This window comes from Diceros bicornis, chromosome 26 (genome assembly GCF_020826845.1).
Source record: "Diceros bicornis minor isolate mBicDic1 chromosome 26, mDicBic1.mat.cur, whole genome shotgun sequence".
Taxonomy (NCBI): domain Eukaryota; kingdom Metazoa; phylum Chordata; class Mammalia; order Perissodactyla; family Rhinocerotidae; genus Diceros; species Diceros bicornis.
Genome location: NC_080765.1, coordinates 13,471,594 through 13,491,675, shown reverse-complemented (window position 1 = coordinate 13,491,675; position 20,082 = coordinate 13,471,594). Strand labels below are relative to the sequence as shown.

Below are 20,082 nucleotides of genomic sequence, written 5' to 3'. Positions count from 1 at the left end.
TTCCCCGCTCCCTCCCGCCAAGGAAGCACAGCCGCCCTCCTCCTCCTCCCCAACTAACAAACTGGCGGGAGAGGGTGTGGGTGACTCCAGCAGCCATCCACACACTTGTCTTCCTGGAAAACCCAGAACACGAGTGTGTTTACTCTGATTCAGCACCAGGGACCTGGCCACCGACCCAAGTGCTTCCAGGAAGGCAAGCACTTGCCACCCAGCCGTGCACTCCAGCGTCCCAGAGGCCCCGCACCCTGAAAGCCAGAGGGGGCTCCATGCATCCCCGTCCTTCCTCTGCAACTCCCCCACATGCCCCAACAGGCCCCCTGGTATAATGCCAATCCCTTGACAACCTTGTGTTCCCACTCAACACCTGCTCCTTCTGGAATCTTCCAAAACAAAAGAGCAGCTCTCTTCAGCTCCTCCCTCTTCCTCCTTTAAAGCCAGCTGGGATTCACCAGCAGTGGAGCCTGGGACTGCACTGGGTAACTCCTGGCAGCCTGCCATGAGACACACACAGGGACCCCAGCTCCTATTGGGGGGCTCAGACTACAGGCACAGGAGGTGCTTCCAGACAGGGCCTCTGGACCCTCCTTTCCCAGGGAGAGGCAGCAACCCACTGGTGTGCGCCCTGCAGCAGACCCAGCGCTGGGATGGCAGCAAGGCCCGCAGCTTCCCGGTGGGAGGGGCTGCCAGCCCAGAAGAGCCCACAGGCCTGATAGACCAGAGGACGGGGCAGCAGGGGCTACAAACCCACCTGGCCTCCTGAGGGCCACTCGTGTTTAAAGTGGGGTGTGCTGAGGCGCTGGAGAGAGGAGTCTGATAAGCACGCTACAGACACCCACGGCTCAGACTGTCTCTGCACCAACTTCCTAGGCCCATGGCTGGCTGGCAGGCAGGCACCATGGAAAATCTGGCACCGACAGAAGCAGGCAAACAACCCTCCCGGTGCAGGCCAGCCTCTGCCCTTCTGCAGCCACGCAGGCCGTATCACATCGGCTGCCTGGGCTCAAGTTCTGGTGAAAGGTCAGGGCTGCCGCAGCAGTGGACCTGGGATCTGTCAACACTGACCCCCGAGGCAGGCCAGCAGGTGGGGAGGTCTGGGAAGGGACAGGGAGGGGTGGGAAGCACCTGCCCTCACAATGGGGGCATCTCCATGGCTCCACCTGTCACCAGGACACGGCAGTACCCTCCAAACCCAAGGCCAGAGGGGCCTGGTCATGCGAGAGGGGAGCCCCGTTCTGCTCCCTGAGGACTCCTGGGGTGCCCTGCATGCCCAGCGACTGTCCATGAGGTGGACACGGTCCCCTGCTGGGCACAGTCCCCATGGAGGGCACAGGAAGGAGGCGAGAAGGAAGAGGGCACCTCCAGGGCTACATGGCTGGCAGCAGACACTTGAACTCGCTGTTGCCTAGCGTGGACCTGGGCGGACGGGGACGGGAGACCCAGGCCGTCACACATGGGGAGGATCCATCTGCAGGTTCCAACTGTTTCTCCCAGGGCTTCCGGAACGTCCAGCATTAAGAGCCTGGACCAGGTGATCCCCCATTGCTGCAACCTCAGGTGCTCTGGGGTGACGCTCTGTGAGGGCATCAGGCTGGAGGGGGCGCCATCTCAGCGGCAGTAGAGCCAGAGAAGGACCGGGGAGGTGGTGGGATAGGAGACAGCAAGCAGGGGCAGGATGGTCCCAGGGACCATGCAGCACATCGAGGTGGGGACCGTGGGGCCATGGCATCTCTAAGACCGTCCTGCCTCCTCTGCCTGTGCAGTCGGAGGCCAGTGGGAACAAATAGGGAAGCAAAGCCCTTCGTACAACACAGCAGCTGCCAGGTGCCGTCCAGGGAAACCACTGTCCCTGGAGGTGTGCGGCTTGTACAATTTTCCTTCTGACAGAGAACCACCGATCTGATAACCCTCCAAAGGATGAGGTTTTAATTAGCAAACAGCAGTTTTAACATACTTGCCACTGTCACAGATACCTGCCAAAGTTATTTCATTTAGAAGCTGTCCAAGGACTTGTGAACACCAAACACCACAACAATTCTTAAAAGGAAAGCAGGAGTCTGCAAGAGAAGCCTGTTGGGGTGCCTTCTGGGGACTTTAGGGGAAGGCGGCCACAAGAAAGCCATATGGGGCAGGCCGGGCTGGATCACAGCTGCCCCAGAGTGCCCTGGCCCCAGGACTCACCGCAGTGTTCTCCCCGTCCACCCCGAGAAGCCAGGCCCATCCTCCAGGGGAGATCTGGGGTGTGTAGGGGGCACTGCTTTCCAAAACACAGACTCAGGCACGTGAAAAGAGCTGCTACCACCCATGTCTGCTACCTATTTGCTTACTGGAATGTGTGAGGTTTACAGCTCTGGGCCTCCAACCGAAATTCTTAAAGCTTTAAGAAATGTAATTACCATATTGCAACACCACTACAGTCTCCAGCATTCTAGATTGAACAAAATACAGAATCCCGTATTAAGTGAAGTAAAAATTAAAGTCTCAGCAACGTATTCTCTTCTACAGTTGGACATCTCCAAGGTTACATCTCAAAGGGCACAAAAACGATTCGAGGGGCATGGAAAACTTCAGGCAGGACCCATCCAAACCAACGGACTGCAGCTGCCCTCCTGGGTGTGGTCAGACGGACCTTGAATCTTGTCTCCATGTTTCAACATGATGTTTTCACGAACTAGATTAAGCAATGTGCACTTATGTGATAGAAATGCATTTAAAAATTAAATCCTTACCAGCTTCTAGGGCAATGACAACTCTGATTACATTTGGTAAATGCCTTGAAAATAAACAACAAACCCACAACCCTGATGCCTGGGCGGTGGCGGAGGGGGGAGGTCCATTGGCCCAACGAGACATGGAGACACTTCTCACAGAAAGGTTGACGTTGTTAGAGAAAATGGAACCGCGTGAAATAAACCATCGTTTCCTTCGCCCGGATAAATCCTGACAGGCGACACCGAGGAGAAATTACATTAATGTGATTTGGAAAGGTTTCCGTAACTCAGGCAGAAAAACCTCCAACAGGAGCTGCATGAGGCCGATTCAAACGCCAACAGGCTCGGCATTCTTCAGACCCAGGAAAGGGGCTCCTGGATGCCCCGCGAGGCCCCACGCGCTCCTGGGCACTGGCTCTCCTGCAGACCCCAAGAAGGACCATATTCACAGACCACACTCCAATCCAAAGAACCAGCAGAAGTGAAAACCCAGTCATTCCCCAGTGAGATGACACCAGGGACCAGAGGGGGTTATTGCAAATCCAGCCAACGGAAACAGGGGGAGAAGCATCCCAGGAGGTTCCCTCCCTCTGGCGAACACCAGACCCCGTGGAGTGAGGCTCACGTTAACTGCCGGTACTGGGTCCACAGATGGCACCTCAATCTCCCTTTGGGCTGGTTTTTCCCTCAGTGAGAAGTGACAGTGAATGCAGACGTGCAGATAAAATCGAACACCTGGAAGGACTGTGCACATTCTCAGCCCGTTTTTATGAGGGAACCTGCTGAAATCTCTGGGCAGGCGGTCAGGCCAAGGCTGTGAGTGCCAGGCCTGTGGGGGTGGGGGGAAGGAGCCTTGTCCATCCCTCCAGGGCATGCTGAGGCCCGCCCTACAGTGCCCGAGGGCCCAGCTGCCCAGGCAGTGAGGAGCTGGTCAGTGCACCCCAGATGGCTCACTCTTCCCACTCCCCTCCTGGTCCCGGGCCACTTCCCCAAATCAACTTCCTGCCCACAATCTCTGGACCCCCACTCCGCTTTCTGGGGGACCAGCGGGGAAGAGCGGCTGCCCGTCTGCTTCTCTGTCCCACGCCCTGGGATCAAGGCCACACTGAGGCTTCAGGGCAGGCTGGGTGCTGCTCTCATCCCCATCCTGGCTCTCAGATCCCACCTCCTGCCCAGCCTGGCCCCTCCCTGTCCACCCGCCCACCCCTCTATCCCCTCCACCCAGTCCCCAGTGCAGCAGCCCGGTCATGCAGTGGGCCCCCAGGGGCCCGGGAGCAGGCGGCCCTCGGTGCGGGGGTGTGTGGCTCTGACCAGTGGCTGTGGGGCTCTGAGAAAGGCTCCAGGAGAACGGGGGGGGGGGTGCCCACCTCTCTCCACCCCCCAGAGACAGTCTGGTCAGAGCGCTGTCTAAGGCTGCCCTGGTCTCACACCAGGCAGGGAAGTGCGCTTTGAGGCCCCCGGTCCTACTGAAGCACAGAAGAGAAACAGGGCCACCACAGGAAAGGAAGCTGCCAGCATGCACGTCCTGTCCCTGCAGGTGTGCACAGGTGACACTACCTCTAGGGCATGGTCCACTCCAGGATTCAGGGATTAAACCAGAGTCTTGGTTCCAGGGGCAGGAGTTGGGGCCATCAGAGGACACTGAGGGGTGGATCCTGCCAACACTCGGACTCCAGACTGCGGCTGACGGCCCTCCCCACAGTGAGTCTGACCCTAGGGCACCTTTGTTCCCATCCACTTCGGGGGATTCAGGGTATAAATGGTCCTCTCTTCCAGCCAACTTTTCCTCTTTCCTCTAGTCTCGGGAAGTAGAGCCTTTGCCTAAGAAAGAAGACAGACCCGGGAGAGCAGGGAGGACCTGTGTAGACCTGGGGGGACCGAGTGTGTAGACCTCAGAGGGCGGGCAGGACCTGTATAGACCCGGGAGGACAGTGTAGACCTGGTAAGGTGGGGAGGACCCAATGTAGACTCAAGGGGCAGAGGCCTTGACCACCCTGTCTGCCGGGATGCCTTCCAACCCAATACTCTTCTTCCTGGGCCTCTGGGGACATCCAGTTTGCTGTTCTCTCTACTTGGGGGCCTGACCTCCCCCCGCCCCCTGCGCAGGAGCATGCCATTGGCACACGAGGCACCCAGCGTGGCTTAGGTCAGCACTCGCACCTCCAACAATACCAGGCAGAGCGCAGTGTGGCTGAAGGGGGCAGGGAGGAGGCTGGCAGGCTGTGCACAACCCGTGTGACTACACCACGTCTGTCGCTCTGGAATGCCTGTGATCTTGGCCCCCTGTCTAAAGCTGTTTCCTGTCCACTTTACCTGTGGGAGACCAGGGCTCGCTCAGGGCCGAACAGGGATGGGATCGAGGGTCACCTGCAGCACCAGGTGCCACCTCTCTGCTCTCTTATTTCAGGGGTAGCCCGAGTGTACTCCCGGGTAAGGTGTCTCAGAGGTGCTCTTCCTGCCCCTGTAGAGGAACATCGCCACAGCCCGGGGTGATCACAGGCATGAACCGCTCACAGGCGTGTGGAAGGCCGTCCCCCCAGAGGAGACGGGCAGATGCAGCTGGGCCCCTTGGCCTCGCCTGATGGTGGGTTTGGGGACCAGGGGCCACTGTGCTGGGGTGGAGCCGAGAAGGCCTCCCTACAGCTAACTGAAGACCTAAAACATGAGGCTGACACCTGGCCATGTTCACTGGTCAGCTGACAGTGCCAAAGACCCATCTGCAACAGGGGCTAACTTAACCCTCTGCCCCAACCCCCCACCCAGCTTCACGCATGTGCTCTCGGGGGCCATCTAAAAACCTCGGGGGCGCTGTCTGCTTTGCTGTCACCTGTTCACCATTTCTCTCAAGGCATCTTTCCATGTAGCCAGCTGTGGGGGGTAGTGGACATGGCACTGGCTGAAATGGGTTTGGGGGCATCCTGAGCCATAGGACAAGTGGTCTCTCACTGTGAGAGTGACAGTCGTTCTCTGCCCTCGTCAGGGCTTTTGCCACAGAGAACTGGGATGAGCTTATGGGATGAGGACATTTTTTGGCACCTTTTGCATCAGATCCTTTTGGTGACACCACAAGCAGGGCGCCAGCAGGAAAAGGATGGGAGGAGTTTACAAGGGACATGAAGCCCACAGGTCTGTTAGATGTGTCACTTTCCCTCCTCTGGCATCCCCTCTGCACCCTGACCTTGGTGTCAGGCCTTCGGGGTGGGGCTCTCTGGTACTTCCATGTGGATTGGGGGATGGGAAGTCCTGGGGACCCTCTGTCCCGGTCAGTGGGGTGGGACGGGCTTCTCAGGAGCTCCTGTAGCCACGGGGCAGCTCCAGGCCCCACCCTGCAGTTGGGGGGCTGGAGAGGTGGGGTGACGGGGCAGCGGCTGAGGACTAGCAGTAGGGTGTTAATGAAGACTATCCATTCCAGCCCAAACTGACCACAGCAACTGGACTGCAAAGCCCAGCACCCGCCTGCGGCCACTCCGACATTAACAGACAGTGCTGAGCTGAGCGCAGCGGGCAGGGCCGACCTCTCGCCCCCGGGGGCAGTGTCCATGGGACCAGCCGATGTGACCCATCCAGATGAAGTCCTACCCAGACCCCTTCCCACAGAGGGTCTGGTGGGATCTGGAAGGTCCAGTCTGGGCTTTTCCCCACGAGACACATCACACGTTTCCTCAGGGGGAGGGGTCTGCCCGATATCATGGTTTGACATCGACACAGCAGGGCACGCTAGGGTGACACAGGCTGTGATGCGGACACAGTCCATGCACTGTGTGCCTTCTCATCATGTGTTCAAGTCTTTTACTGAGCGTGTCAGGGGCCCTGTTGAAAGTCCCACCACCCTGAACCTCAGGGCCTGGGGAGGCTCCGAGCACTCCAGTCCCCAGGCTGCCCCGGCCCCAGGCATTCAGCCATCGCCTCTGGCCCGAACTCTTGGGCTCTGTGAGGGTCAACAGTGGCTTTCTGTGTCCTAGAGAAAGGGCCCATTGTTTTTCCCAGCGCTCCCAGGAGCAAAGATAAAGCGCTCTCCTTTACTCGCAAAGCTGGGAGGGAGGATGCTGCCAGTCCTGGCCTGCAGGGCCCCATCTGTGTGGGCAGAGAACACAGGGGAAGGAGCTGCTGTCTCAGCCTCGGCCCAGAAGGCAGGCAGAACCCAGGAGGGCCAACGGCCGAAGTCAGATGACTCAGTGAAGCACTCCTGGAAGGATGGGGGTTAGTGTAGGCTGCCCCACAATGGACTCGGCAGACAACCAAGCTGGCCCTGCCACCGGCTGCAGAGAGCTGAGACAAACCACTGAATCCTCCGGATTTTGCCACTTGGAAAACAAAAGCTACCAGACTCAATGCTTACAAGGTTTTCTAAAGCAAGGGGAACTTCTCCTTGGTGAGACCTTGTAGGGAAATCCACAACTCGATTGATGTGGAGCTGCTGTGGTGAGTGGGTGAGGGACTCCCCTCCCCCCACTCCAGCAGGGCCTGGAGGCAGCTCTGGGGACCCAGCGCCCAGGGCTCATCTTCTCTCTACCTGTCTACATGCTGAGTAATACCTTCTGACACTCGGGGGTTGGGGGTGGGGGTCTCACACTCCAAGCTGAAACACGCACACGTGCACACATCCCTCCCTGTGGTCTGCTCTCTCAATCTACTCCATGGCTCTGTGCCCGCTCCATCAGGCAGCCTGGGCCTTGGCAGGTGCCCTCTGAGTCAGGAAGTGTGAGCTGAGGCCTAGAGCAGGGCTACCCCATGGAAATACGACGTCGTCAACCAGCCATGGAAGCAACACAAAAAATCAGTGATGGAATTCTGCACTCTTTTTTTCTCACACTGAGTCTGTGAAATCGGTCCATGTCTTACGCTTAGAGCAGGTCTCCGCTTGGACTGGCCACATTTTAAGAGTGCAGTATGTGACCAGGCTTGGGCTATCACCACGGCCACATCCCCAGAGCCTGGCCAGTACAGCCGGTGATGAAATGTGACAGGAAAGGTCTTCCTAGTCTCCCAGGGGTGCTGGGGGTATCCCACAGCGAGGCCCAGCTCCCAGATGTCCTGGTCAGCACAGAGGCTCCCCCTCCACGAGATCTAGTACACAGCTGGCCCGTGCAGCACTCACTGACTCATTCAACAACAGCATTTGCAGAGCTTTCCGGTGTCCTGGATCCTCTCTGTGAGCCCTCCTCAGGAGTGAAGTGGGCATCGTGGGGAATCGCCCTGCAGGTCTTCACAGCTGGGGACAGCACAGAGCTCCAGAGGCGTCCCATCCCGAGGCTTCGAGAAGAGGGTCACAAAAGGCAGAGACCCCCACGCACCCAGGTTGGTTCCGGCTCCTGAATCACCAGGACCGGTTCTCAGAGGGAGGCAGGAAGCCAGATCAAAGCGCTGAAGAGGGGCTGGGCCTTCCAGAAGGTCAGGCTTAGATGCCACCCTCCCACCCCATACGGCCATCTAAACAAAATTACCCGAATCAGACACACAAGCCTTCGACTGTCTCGTCTCCGACAACTATCGTCAGCTCCAGCACAGGACTCTGGACTCAGGAGCTGTGTCCTGATGCTCCTAGAGCCCCCAACAGGCCAGGCGGTGGCGGGTGAGAACAAGCCACCGGCATCTCAGGACAGCTGCCTCCCCACGATACAGGCTTTCGGCAACCATGCTGACGGGGACAGCAGGGTGAGGGGGGTGGGTGGTGCGGCGGGGGAGTGAGGGGGAGAGAGAGAGAGGGAGGAAGTAAGGGGGAGGGAGGGAGGAAGGAAGGTCAGGCCTAGAGGTAGCTCAAATGGGGTCCAACCATGTTTAGGGTACTCTTGCTACCTACAAAACAGAAAACGTGCCTTGTGCTGACATCTCAAGTTGACACCTTTAGACAGTTTCGTGGGGAAAATCCAGCCCATGTGCAGACCTCTGGATCACCACAGCAGGTGCCAGGAAGGGGCAAGGCCAACTGGGGCCCAGAGAAAAGGCCACCAGCTCGTCAGACAGGTGCCAGGAAGGGGAGCAGAGGGCTCCTCATAGGACTGAGGCTTTAAAGAAATGAGGCTCCAAGTATGAGAGAGCAGACCCAGAGCAGAAGGTGACGGGTGGGCTGGGCCGAGGGGGGGCCCCAGAAGACGAGGGGCTGCCTGCACCCGTGTCCCTGGCCAGTGGAGGAGGGGCGTCCAGGTGAGGTGGGCCCAGGGTGGTGGGCCAGGATGCTCCAGTGGGCCCTGTACAGCACTGAGGTGCCCCTCAACCTCTAGGACGGTCCCCCTGGCCAGAGGCCCTGGGGTCAAAGGGGAAAGCTGGAGGCAGGGCTGGCTCTGGGCCTGGGCTCTACCTACGGAACTCATGACTTCAGGCACAGACCACCTGTCTGCAAGGGCGGGGACTTCTACCTTTCCCAGGACGCCGCGAGCTCACACAGTGCTCAGCGCAGAGGAGGCGCCAGATGCATCCTGGAATCCAGCAGGTCTGTCTTCCTTTGGGGGGGACATGACATTACCCAGACAGTGTCTGTGATGGGCACTGACCCCTCTACCGGGTGACAGGTGGGAAAGTGAGGCCTGGAGAGGGGACAAGAACTGCCTGAGGTCACCCAGCAGGCCAGCGACAGACCCCAGATGAGCACTCGGGTCTGAGTCCTGCCCTCTCTCCTTCTTCAACCGCCCACTGTACCCCCACTGCAGGGCCGGCAATCCCCCTTCCCACCAGGTGGCAGGTGCCCCAGGCCCCGGGCCCAGTGGTCGTGTCCAGTGCTCCGTCCACTCCGGAGGCGGCCCGGCCAGGGTGAGTGGAGCTTGAACACAGCAGAACCCGAAGCCATCTCCTCTTCTGTGGGTTCATGCCACGGTCACACCTGCACTGTCCTCAGTGCAGTGTCCAGCCTTTGCTGGACCACCTCGTGCTTTGGGAGTGAAAACAGAGCATGGTACAGAAAAGCACCCCACGTTCCCACCACAGTTGTGGGGCTGGGGTGTGGGGGGTCAGCTACAGAGCTCGGGCGTCCCGAACCCTGGTGAGGACTTGGCCAAAAGAAGAAGGGAAGCCGCTGCATAGAAGCCGGGCAGCTGGGTAAGAACTGCCCTGGGCCCCAAATGGGAAGCAGGTAACTCTCGATGAACGTGTGCTCTCCCGTCCCCCAGGCTTCCCTGTGCCTCCACCCCATCTCACCTCTACGGCTCTGGCTGAAAGCTGCTCCACCCGTGTCCCTCCTGACCCCACCCGGAGCGCCCCACTAAGTCACATCTGTCTTACTGAACATCCAGACAAAATGGTGCCAGGACGGAGGCCGTGCTCTCAGCCCGTTCCCGCTCTCCAGGGCGTCTCCCCCTTCCCTGGACCTCACGCAGACAGGGCCGAGAGAGTCGGCCAGGGGACGAAGAGGCCAGAACTTCAGTAAACCAGAGGGTTTCCTGAGGCTGCTCCTGTGCAGCCTGTGATGTGCAGGAGCAGAAACGCCTCCTTCCTCTCTTCACTCTGATCTCAGGACCAGACCAGAGTGCACCCCCTCAGTCTGCTGGCCGCCTCCGGGAGGGGGGATGCTGAGGCTGGCCCATGTGGGCCCTGCTCCGCTGGGGATCCCAGGGCTGTGTGGAACGCGGGGTAGAGGCCAGGCCTCTCTAGAAGCTCCTAGGGGAAGTCAAGCCATTTGCACGACCCAGATGCCGGCAGAGTGGGGAGATGGGGTCAGGAAGAGCAAGGACTGACAGGTAGGGGGTTCATGTCCACACAGCACGACCCGGGAGGAAGGGCTGACCGGGTGGGGAGAGGGTAGGGCTCCATCCTCCAGGGGATCAGACCTCATATTCCCCAGAAGCCTTTTCATCGTGGCAGCAGGACCAAACTTCACCAGAAATGGTTTTAAGGAGCATCAAACTAAGTGTTAGAAGACAGTCTGGTGTCTAGCTTCCCTCTCTTCCTCTAGCAAGGGCCATGAGGTGGTGGTGGCTACAAGAGTACTGCTTTGACAAACCCAGGAGCACAGGGGTGCTGCCAGGCCACCCTCAGACACAGGTCCCACAAGAGCGGGACTCTTGGTGGTGGTGTTCCCTGATCCCCAGCGATCAGACAGTGCCATTACTCGTTGATGGCTGTTGGATGGGGGGTGATTGGCCAGCTCCGTTACAGCACGGGCCCAGGGGTGAGGGCTGGCCTACAGGGCCTGGCAGGCCCTCAACTCCTGCAGCCCTGGGTTTCAGCAGGACAGACCTCCACCCACTACCTCCCTAACTCGTCCCTACTTGTCACCAAGCAAACCCATCAACCAATAACCCTACAGAATTAGTGGTTTAGAAAAGTGTCCTTTAAAAATCACTGTCAAGGGGAGGCCGGCCCAGTGGCGCAAGCGGTTAAGTGTGCGCGCTCTGCTGTGGCGGCCCGGGGTTCACAGGTTCAGATCCTGGGTGCGCACCAACGCACCGCTTGTCAAGTCATGCTGTGGCGGTGTCCCATACAAAGTAGAGGAAGATGGGCATGGATGTTAGCCGAGGGCCAGTCTTCCTCAGCAAAAAAAGAGGAGGATTGGCAGATGTTAGCTCAGGGTCAATCTTCCTCACAAACAAACAAACAAAATCACCATCCAGGGGCCGGCCTCGTGGCATAGCGGTTAAGTTTGTGTGTTCCACTTCGGCAACCCGGGGTTTGCTGGTTCGGATCCTGGGTGCAGACCTACTCACTGCTCATCAAGCCATGCTGAGGCGGCATCCCACATAGAAGAGCTACAACTCTACAACTATGATACACAACTATGTACTGAGGGTTTGGGGAGAGAAAAAAAGAAAGAAAAAAATCACTGTCAATACTGTATGAGCCTGAAACAGGTGTGTGCAGTAAAGTGTGCTCTTAAACAGGGCGAGGGCTGGGGTTTAGGATGACAGTGACCATGAGCCAAGGGGGCAGGAGCCTCGTCCCCTTCCTTCTCCACCTGGGAGGACAGGGGGAGCTGCCACTGGAGGCCTGGGTGGCAAAAGAAGTACAATCGCTTGGCTAAGCCCTCCATCTATAGATGCGGCAGAGCCCCAAGGGCAGGCGACTAGCCTGAGCTGGACAGAGCCCAGGTCCCTCTGAGTACTGCCCCACCCCCAGAGTTGTGCTGTGAGGCCCTAGGGCAGAGCCATGATCCTTAACCACAGCCATCTGTTTATAAACTGCCCAGAACGCCCGCACAACCAGCGTCCACTGCTCTCCTGAAAGTCACCGTGGTGTCTGCCGACCCTTCGAGTCTTGGCACCGTCAAGACAACCGCGATGGAGCCCGGAGCTCAGGGACAGAAGAGACTCTGGATTCCAGGCTCCAGAGAGAAGCTGAAGGACGTGTACCTGAAGGGAAGCTGGTCCTCGACGTGCGGCCTCCAGACCGCGAAGACCCTCTTCCTTGTGGTTCTGAACGCAGGAGTCCTGCGGGCAGGGAGCTCCGTCCCCGTCTGCTCAACTTCAGAGATTCTGTTCCCATTTGAAGACTAAACTGTAATCAGACTTACTACCCCAATTATTAAAATTCCAAAGGGTAACTTGGGGTAGGAGATGCCTTTTTCCTCTTCCAAAAATAATGAAGAACAAGAGGGAGGGTTTCCCACAAATTCTTAATGAACTTTTTATTTTGAGATGACCAGAAGCACAGGCAGTTGTGAGGGGCCATCAGACTCCTCGTGCCCAGTTTCTCTGGTGGGAACTCCCACAGAACTAGAGTCAAGGCCGCAGCCAGGACCGGTGGGCTGTCCTAATGATCAGAAACACAGTTGACACTCAGCCAACTTCAGTTATAGTCACAGTAACAACACAAGATACGCAGGTACAAACCACGACATTCTTTAAAGGCTAATTTCCCCAAACTCCCTCTCACTGCCACCAAGACGTTTGGCTAAACTAACATGCGAGTGATATTGAGTTACTTCCTTACTATACATGAATGGAACAAAAACAAAATTGCCTCCTCTCCATGTTGTTTGAAATATCCTGATTAAAACCAAAATAATTTCACAAAATTTGCACATCAACAATTCAGAAAGCTGCCGCCTTGATAAACTATAGAAGTTGCTATAATAGGCAGCCAAGTCAGCAGAGTTGGAGGCTTGGCCCTGCGCTCTGTGGGCCCCGCGGGGCAGGCTGTGTGGGGTGGGCACGGCGCCCTCCGGGGGTCCTGGGCTGGCGCTGAGGCTGAGGCAGACACGGGCTCTGGCCTCGGGGAGCTCACAGCCGGATGTAAGTGAGCTCCTGGAGGACAGGGAGAGCGGCTGCCACGGTCCCGAGAGCTGTTCAGGGCGGGAGGCCCCTCCTCAGAGCACGGCTCCTCGATCCAGACTTCTGTGCGATGTGATGGGGCCTGGAGACCCCTTCTCAGAAGGAGGTTTTTAAATGCATGAACCAGAATACACAGGACACACAGCGGGCACAAATTGAAATAGATCTCAGATATAAAAAAGGACCATCTGTGCTTCATTAATGCACCTGTGGTGGGTCCAATAACCATGTAACGGGGCGGTGGAGCCAAGTGCAGGTGACACTGTGAGATGTCCCCCATCAGGTGCCATGAAAGCACCTGTGCCCTCCACAGCTCCTGCCAATGCCACCGTGGTCTGCTGCCAACATTCATAGTAGAAGGAAATGCTAAATTTCAGTTAGAGGTAGTAAAAATAAAGAGTTATTTTTTCCTATCCAGGTTCAAACTTCCTGAATTTGAGAGACAGGATTAAGAACAAAACCCCAACCAGAGCCCAGCCCCCCAGCCTTCAGCTCTACCACCACGCAGAACGCCCTGGAAAGGCCACGCTCTCTGGGTGGGACCCCCACAGGCTCCTCTGAGGAAGAATGTTCCCTTCCCCACCCCACGTTTTCCCCCAACCCAATTCACCTGCCCTCAGTCTCATTCCATCAGGGCCTTGGAGGATATGGTGAAAACTGTTGGAACCTCTTCCAGAAACACACACACAGGCACACATGTCAAAGGACTCAGACTCCAGAATCCCAATGGAGGGAGCTGACCTCCTCGGTTTAGAAAGAAGACGAGGGTTTAGAAAGGAGACAAGGGTTTCAAGGGCTGAGGTCTTGTCCACAGTCACAGCACGAGGAGAAGGCTGACAGCGGGACCCGCCTTGCTCTCCCTGGAGAGGGAGTTCAGAACTGAAAATCAGACTCCAAGGCTCAACCCCTGTGGGCGGGAGACACTGGCCCTGATCAGAGAGCTTCAGAACGAAGGCTCCCCAGGGGGCCACAGAGCCACCGCCCACAGCTTCACAGCACAGCTTGTGCTCAGCAGGCTGCGTGCCACGCAAACCCCACGAACCAGGAAACACAACCCCGGCCCACTGGAGACAGGGCAGCCACAGCACCCCTTTGGTAGCTGGGGCTGAATTTCAGAAAGAACACTAGAAGACTTAACTCTTATTCTGCTTCTCTTTTAACCCAAGGATTAAAATGAAAGTCTGTTAAATGTCAATATGAACTAGAAAAGTCAGAAGGCACAGATATGTACAGATATGGGCACTGATGCCAGGTGGGAGACGACCAAGCCCAGAGCTTCAGTTGGGACGAACATCAGGACTCCAGCCATGAGGACTGCTCTTTGACCGGAGGGAGACCTGGTCTGACTGCCCTGAGACGGGAACACTTTTACAAAGATCAGATTAGGTTTCCGGAAACAAAAAGTCCTGAGATACTGCAAGCTGCCATTTTCATTTAGCACACATTTCACAGGCTGTCTACCCACTCGTTCAAAGTCACAGCATGTCCAGTCCTGTCCTTGGAGGGCTCACCCTCCAGTGGAGGCAGACACACGGATGGATGGACAGAAGGAGTAAGGGCTTCAGGGGAGGGATGGGGTGGAGGAAGATCCCCCCGGCCCTCCTCAGAGGCTGTGACCTGCGGAGGGGCCTGTGGGGAAAGCTCCCATGTTCCTGTCCAGTAGGGAAGGAGAAGCGCAGGTGGTGTCCACAGGGACTCGAGGCCCATGGAGACAGCCACGTGACAGACGTCAGCGAAAATGCAAAACACATCACCTCTCCCTCTTTTAACTTGTAGGCCAGAGGGAGCTGGTCAGCAAACAGCGCCTCTGCTGCAGCTCAGTCCTGACTGAGAGAAATGCCAATAAGCCGCCCCTCCCAGCAGGTGCAGCAGGGTAGACCCTGTCCAGGAATAGGCAGGTCAGTGTTGTCACTAGGGGCACAAGGCCTAGGAACAGTACTGGTTGAACGTGGAATCGGTTAATCCTAGAGCCTCCTCTACCAGCGCACCGTCTGGGACAGTCGTCTAGGACAAAGCACGCGCCTGGTGCCTCAGAGGACACAAGTGAAGAGCTCCGGTGGGGGACAGAGGGACAACACGCGAACACGCTGAGCTGTGACTGAGGCTCTGCCTCTGAGCCTGAGGACACAAGAGGCAGGACAGGAGAGGTGTGTGGAAGCCGAACTGATGCAGGCCTATGGCAAGTGACCAGGAGCACGGAGACGTTGGCAGTGGACGTGGAAGGTCAGGGGAGGAGGGAAGAACACTTGGCTTTGGCACAAATCAAAGGACACACACTCAGATACAAACTGTGGGTGCCCCCGCAGGCTGGGAGAGCACACCAGTGTGCAGGCCTGACTCCCAGTCACACCAGGCCGACCGCTCACGTGCTGTTGAAGGCTGGGGACGTGTTGCCCAGGGCTGCTGAAGTCTTAGGAAAGATTGCAGGCCACAATGGCAAAGGAGGGCCAAGGGCAGGAGGACAAGGAAGATACAACGCATTTCATCAAGAAAACTTCCAGTCCACGAAGAACGAAGCTGATAAGAGGGCCATGGATCTACTCAGCATCTGGCTGTTTCCATTTCCAGAGGGGCAACCCTCCTTCCCTGATAAGCTGAGGGATCAGCGTTTCTTCTCACAGGCATTTACGGGAGAGTGGCTTTCATTTGCTGGGTTTTAGCAGTAACCCAGCTCCTTCACACCCAGTCTTGAAGGCATTTCGGGAACCGGAAGAGCCCCTGGAAGAGGCTGCTTGGGCCCTCCCTCCTTGCCTCCTTGAGACCATCCACAGCCCAGAGGCAGCCCTGGGCCCTCTCCTTTCAAGGCCTCCCACCAGCTGGGTACAGGACACAAGGCCCCCAGGACACTGCCCAGGACCAGGTGGACCCCACAGTGCTTCACAGCTGCACAGAGAAGGTGGGACACTGCCACCCTAAAGGGAAATGGCTGGCTGCTCAGCAGAAGCAGGGACCAGAATTGGGTCTCCTGCCTCCAAGGTCAGTCTTCCTGGACCTCCAGATCCCAAAGGCCGCCCTGTCCCAGTCACCCCTGCTGCCAGCCCTCACTGTCTCCCAGAGTCTCAGCTAAGCCTTCGGGTTGATTTCGCCCACATCCAGGGGAAGCAAACAGGCCCCTGCCGGCTCCCCTCTGCAGGAGCCTTGTGTACCCATGTGTAGGACTGCCGGTGGGCACTCATTAGATCAGGCACACAGACACTCTCTGACTCACAACACTCCCCATTTCCTTCATTGCTAGTGGTCCATGCGGCCCTGGAGCCCGGCAGCACTCTGCATAGCCATGGGCTGGCCGTGGAATGTCAATGTCAGTTACGGCCCCAACAACAACTGGAGGGAAGGCAAAGGTCACGCACAGTCATGCTCTGTCGCTAACAGAAAGCTGCTGTGCTCTGCGGTTCCTGGCCACACCCAGCTCCTTCCTGGCTATGGAACTTCAACTCTGCCGTCATTTCATCAGTGGAAATGTGTGACTGACTGGGAATCGGAGGCTGCATGTCGTCTTCAGCGTGGAGATGCAGTTCTGGCAGGCTGCTGCCCAGCAGGCCAGCACGCGCAGAGCGGGTGAAACACTCAGGGCAGGAGTTATAAGCGAGTCTGGAGGTAACCTTGAACACACACAGAAAATGTACTTCTCGACAACTTCCCCAAACCTAGCTGACAGTCCTCCCTAATTTGGCAGTGCTGATCTTTCTATTTTAATGAAAATCTGTTTCTTAATGTCTGAAAAACATTACAAAACTGCAAAGACATCTACGTTCCCACCTCAGCCAAGGGGCCTGGGGCTCCAGGAGCAGGCACAAAACCAAGCCCCCTACAGCATCTGTGGGAGAGAAGCCTCTGACACTGCTTTCCTCAAAGAAAAAACAATTTTGCACCAGATTTTCAAAAACATTTTCATCCCGTCTCAATCCAGCAATCTCTGGACTGCATTCCTTTTAGGTGGCTTTTGTGGCCTGTGTTGTTAGAAGAGAAAACTGCTGTGACTTTGGGTACAAAGTGAAAGCCAAATCTCAGGGCCCCCTCCTGTCCCACTGCCAGCCCAGGCGTTAAGGGGTCCTGTTGCCCCCTGGGCCCTTCAGGCACGGGCACCATGTCTGCACCACGTGTGCAGGCCACTCAAGGCCTGCAAAAGGTTGCAATACAGGGAAAAAAACAAAAGAAAACAGGTTATTGGCTCCAAGATAAGGAAACAGCAAAATCAAAGCAACTGCTTCATTAAATGTCTATGAGTTGTATCAGTGTCATCTTCACTAATCGTTAAATGTAATTTCCAAAATCATTTCATCACATTTGGAAACTACGGGTTAGGTTTTTCTCATTTTCCAAGAATTCCTGAGTGTACACAACAAATAAAAAAAAAAACACATTGCCAAATAATAAGCTATAGCCAAATAACTTCAGAAGCAAAATCGTAACTACCCTGGTGAGTTTTTGCCCCCAAACATTGATATTTCAATGCGCTGGGCGGGGGGGGGGGACACGGCCCTGCAAGGTAAGCACTCCCGGGGCTCCAAAGGCCCTGAACCTCAGTCACAGACAGAGGGCCACACCCTCCCGGGAAAGGAGAGCAGTGACAGGCCAGCCCGGGGTGGGTGGGGGCAGGGACGCGGTTAGACCACTCCCCGGTCTGACAGACGGGGAGCTCGGCCCCGAGGCCGCCCTGGAAGAGGGGTCCGCACACCTCAGCGCCCCGGCCCGGCCCTCCTCCGGGCGCAGTCTGTAACGGGGACAGGGGCTCCCGGACACGTGGGCGGCAGCCCGGACGGCGCGGGGAGGGGCCCCACACCGGAGGACGCGTCCGCGGGGCTGGATCTCCGGGCGCAGGGCCGCCCACCCCGCCGGGGCCCCGCAGGACCCGGAACACGCCCCGCCCCGCACCCGGCTGAGCGGACCCCTCCCGCCCGCTGGGCCCGCTCCGGGCCCGCCGCACTGACCTCGCGTCCAGGCCATCAGGTCCGCCTGGGCCCGGCCGCAGCCCCCGCACACTGCGCATGTCAGGCCGACCGGCGGCTGGAACCAGATCCAGCCGGCCGGGAGGTGACGCCAGCGGTGGGCGTGGCCCCCAGGCTGAGCAGAGCTCCGGCGCGTGGGCGTGGGCCTCGGCACACAGGCAGGGCTCCCCTGGCTGGGCGGGGCCAGGCGGTGGGCGAGGCTGGCCGCCGCACGTGGGCGCGGACTCCCAGACCAAGACCCGATCTGCGCTGGCTCGTGGGGAGGCCCCAGGGGCAGGGTGATGGGCACCGGCTAACCCACTGTGCCAGGTGCCAGGTTCCTTATCAAACGCGAGGTTGTTCAGAAAATGAAACGGAGGCTCAGGCAACTTCTCTGTCCACAGCTGGGCGGCAAGTGTCAGGAACAGCGCCCAGGCTCGGGGGTCTGCCTGTACCCAGGCCCTACTTCCAACTTTCCCCACTCTTCAGTGGGGCCAGGCTCCCTGGCAGCTCTCCAACACGGGAGGCAGGAAAACCACCTGGTGCAGTGCCCCCTAGTTGCTCCCCATTTCTCTGCCCATCACAAGACCCACATCTGACTGACTGGCAGGCTTTGGTCCAGTGTGCTGTCTCCATTCCCACGTCTCCACCACCCACAGAAAGGGCCCCTTGGCCCCTTGGACCTGGCCTGCTGTCTCCTTCCCAGGGCCTCCACCTTGCCTCCCGTGCTTACAACCCGTCCTTGTTTCAGATCCCATGTCAATCCTCAGGGAAACCTCTGCTGCACCTACTGAGCATCCTCCCAATACTACGGCCCCCAGCACTCCCCAGAGTGGTGACATAAATCCCCCCAGAAGTCTCTGATGAATGTCCAGTTCCTCCATACTGTGAGCTCCACAAGGGAAGGGCTGTCTGCTCAGCACTGCACTGACATGGCCCAGCAAAAACCAGCCGCTCAATGAAGGCTTGCAGAACAAATGATGAATCACACAGCTTTCTCCTCACCATGTGAGCACCTTACATCTTTTCTAGAGGCTTATGTTCCCTCCCCCAAGAGAAGACCGCAGATCAACTTTACAGTCCAAGGAAGAACCACACTCCGGCAGTCAGGAGCATACCCAGTCCACCCATCTGCCTGCAGCAGGCTCTGGAGGCGGGGCTGGTTCACGGGGTCTGGCCGCAGACAGTCTCACTCACCTCTCTGGCAAAGGTCAGACGCCAGGCATCCCAGGACACGCTGTACTCTGGCTGCTGAGGCATGCTCTAGAAACCGTTCCTGCATTCGCCCACTGTGCACTGGCTGGCGGGTGTGGGCTTCCTGCTCTGGGTGTGGGCGTCCCAGCTTCCAGGCCAGATAAGGATCTCCAAGGGCCCAGAGCCAAGACCCCATCTTTTTGTGCTTTTCCTCTTGGCCATTTCAGCGCTACCCACGGGCCGATCCACACAGAGGCCTGCTCAATAGTGGCAGTGGGGACAGGCCTGCGGGATTGCAGAGGCCTGGATCGAGGGCAAGGACTTGCCTGCCCACTACCATGGCCTCTGTGCTAGGTGTCCTCACCTGTGAGACCTCGTTTAATCCCTGGGATGCTGGCATCAGCACTCCCACTTTACAGATAAGGAAACTGAGACTCAGAAGTGTTAAAAAAAAACAACAACACTACTTTCCAAGATTGGCAGTCTCATGGAATGGAATCGATTCTGGGTCTTCTGAGTCCCGCAGGATCTGCATGCTGATTTATGGACTCGATTCTAGGTCTCCTGAGTCCCAGAGGATCTGTGTGCTGACTCATGGACTCGATTCTGGGTCTCCTGAGTCCTGCAAGATCTGTGAGCTGATTTTCTGGTGCATTCCCAGTGTCGGTCTTCTGGCCCAAGAACCTCGGATCTGGTTTCTTCACCCCACTGTCTTGGTTCCAGTGACTCAGTGGGCCCTTGGGAGACTGGACAGAGAGTGGGGCGGGGAGAGAGCTAGCCTGGTGGCAGGGTAGACAGGCACAGAGGTGCTGGCTGAGGACACCACACACAGGGACATGTGGCTCAGAGCGGGCTTTGCTCCCTCTCCCCATCTTACGCTCCCAGCCACTCTGTTACCCACACTTTACAGATGAGGAAACGGAGGCTCGGTGGGGGTGTGAAATGTGCCAGGGACCCAGTGTTCCCTCCTAGGCCCTTCTCTGCCCAGCCTGCAGGACGTGCTGTCCCCTCAGGCTGCACACAGAGGCCTGGTGCTGGCAGGTAGAGCTCCTA

At 57.7% G+C, this 20,082-nt stretch overlaps 1 protein-coding gene across 1 annotated transcript in view; it reads right to left on the bottom strand.

Annotated features, from left to right (window-relative positions):
* C26H7orf50 (chromosome 26 C7orf50 homolog) overlaps positions 1-20,082 on the bottom strand; it is a 157,246-nt gene that overhangs the window by 14,922 nt on the left and 122,242 nt on the right. The gene's annotated exons all lie outside the window — the stretch shown is intronic.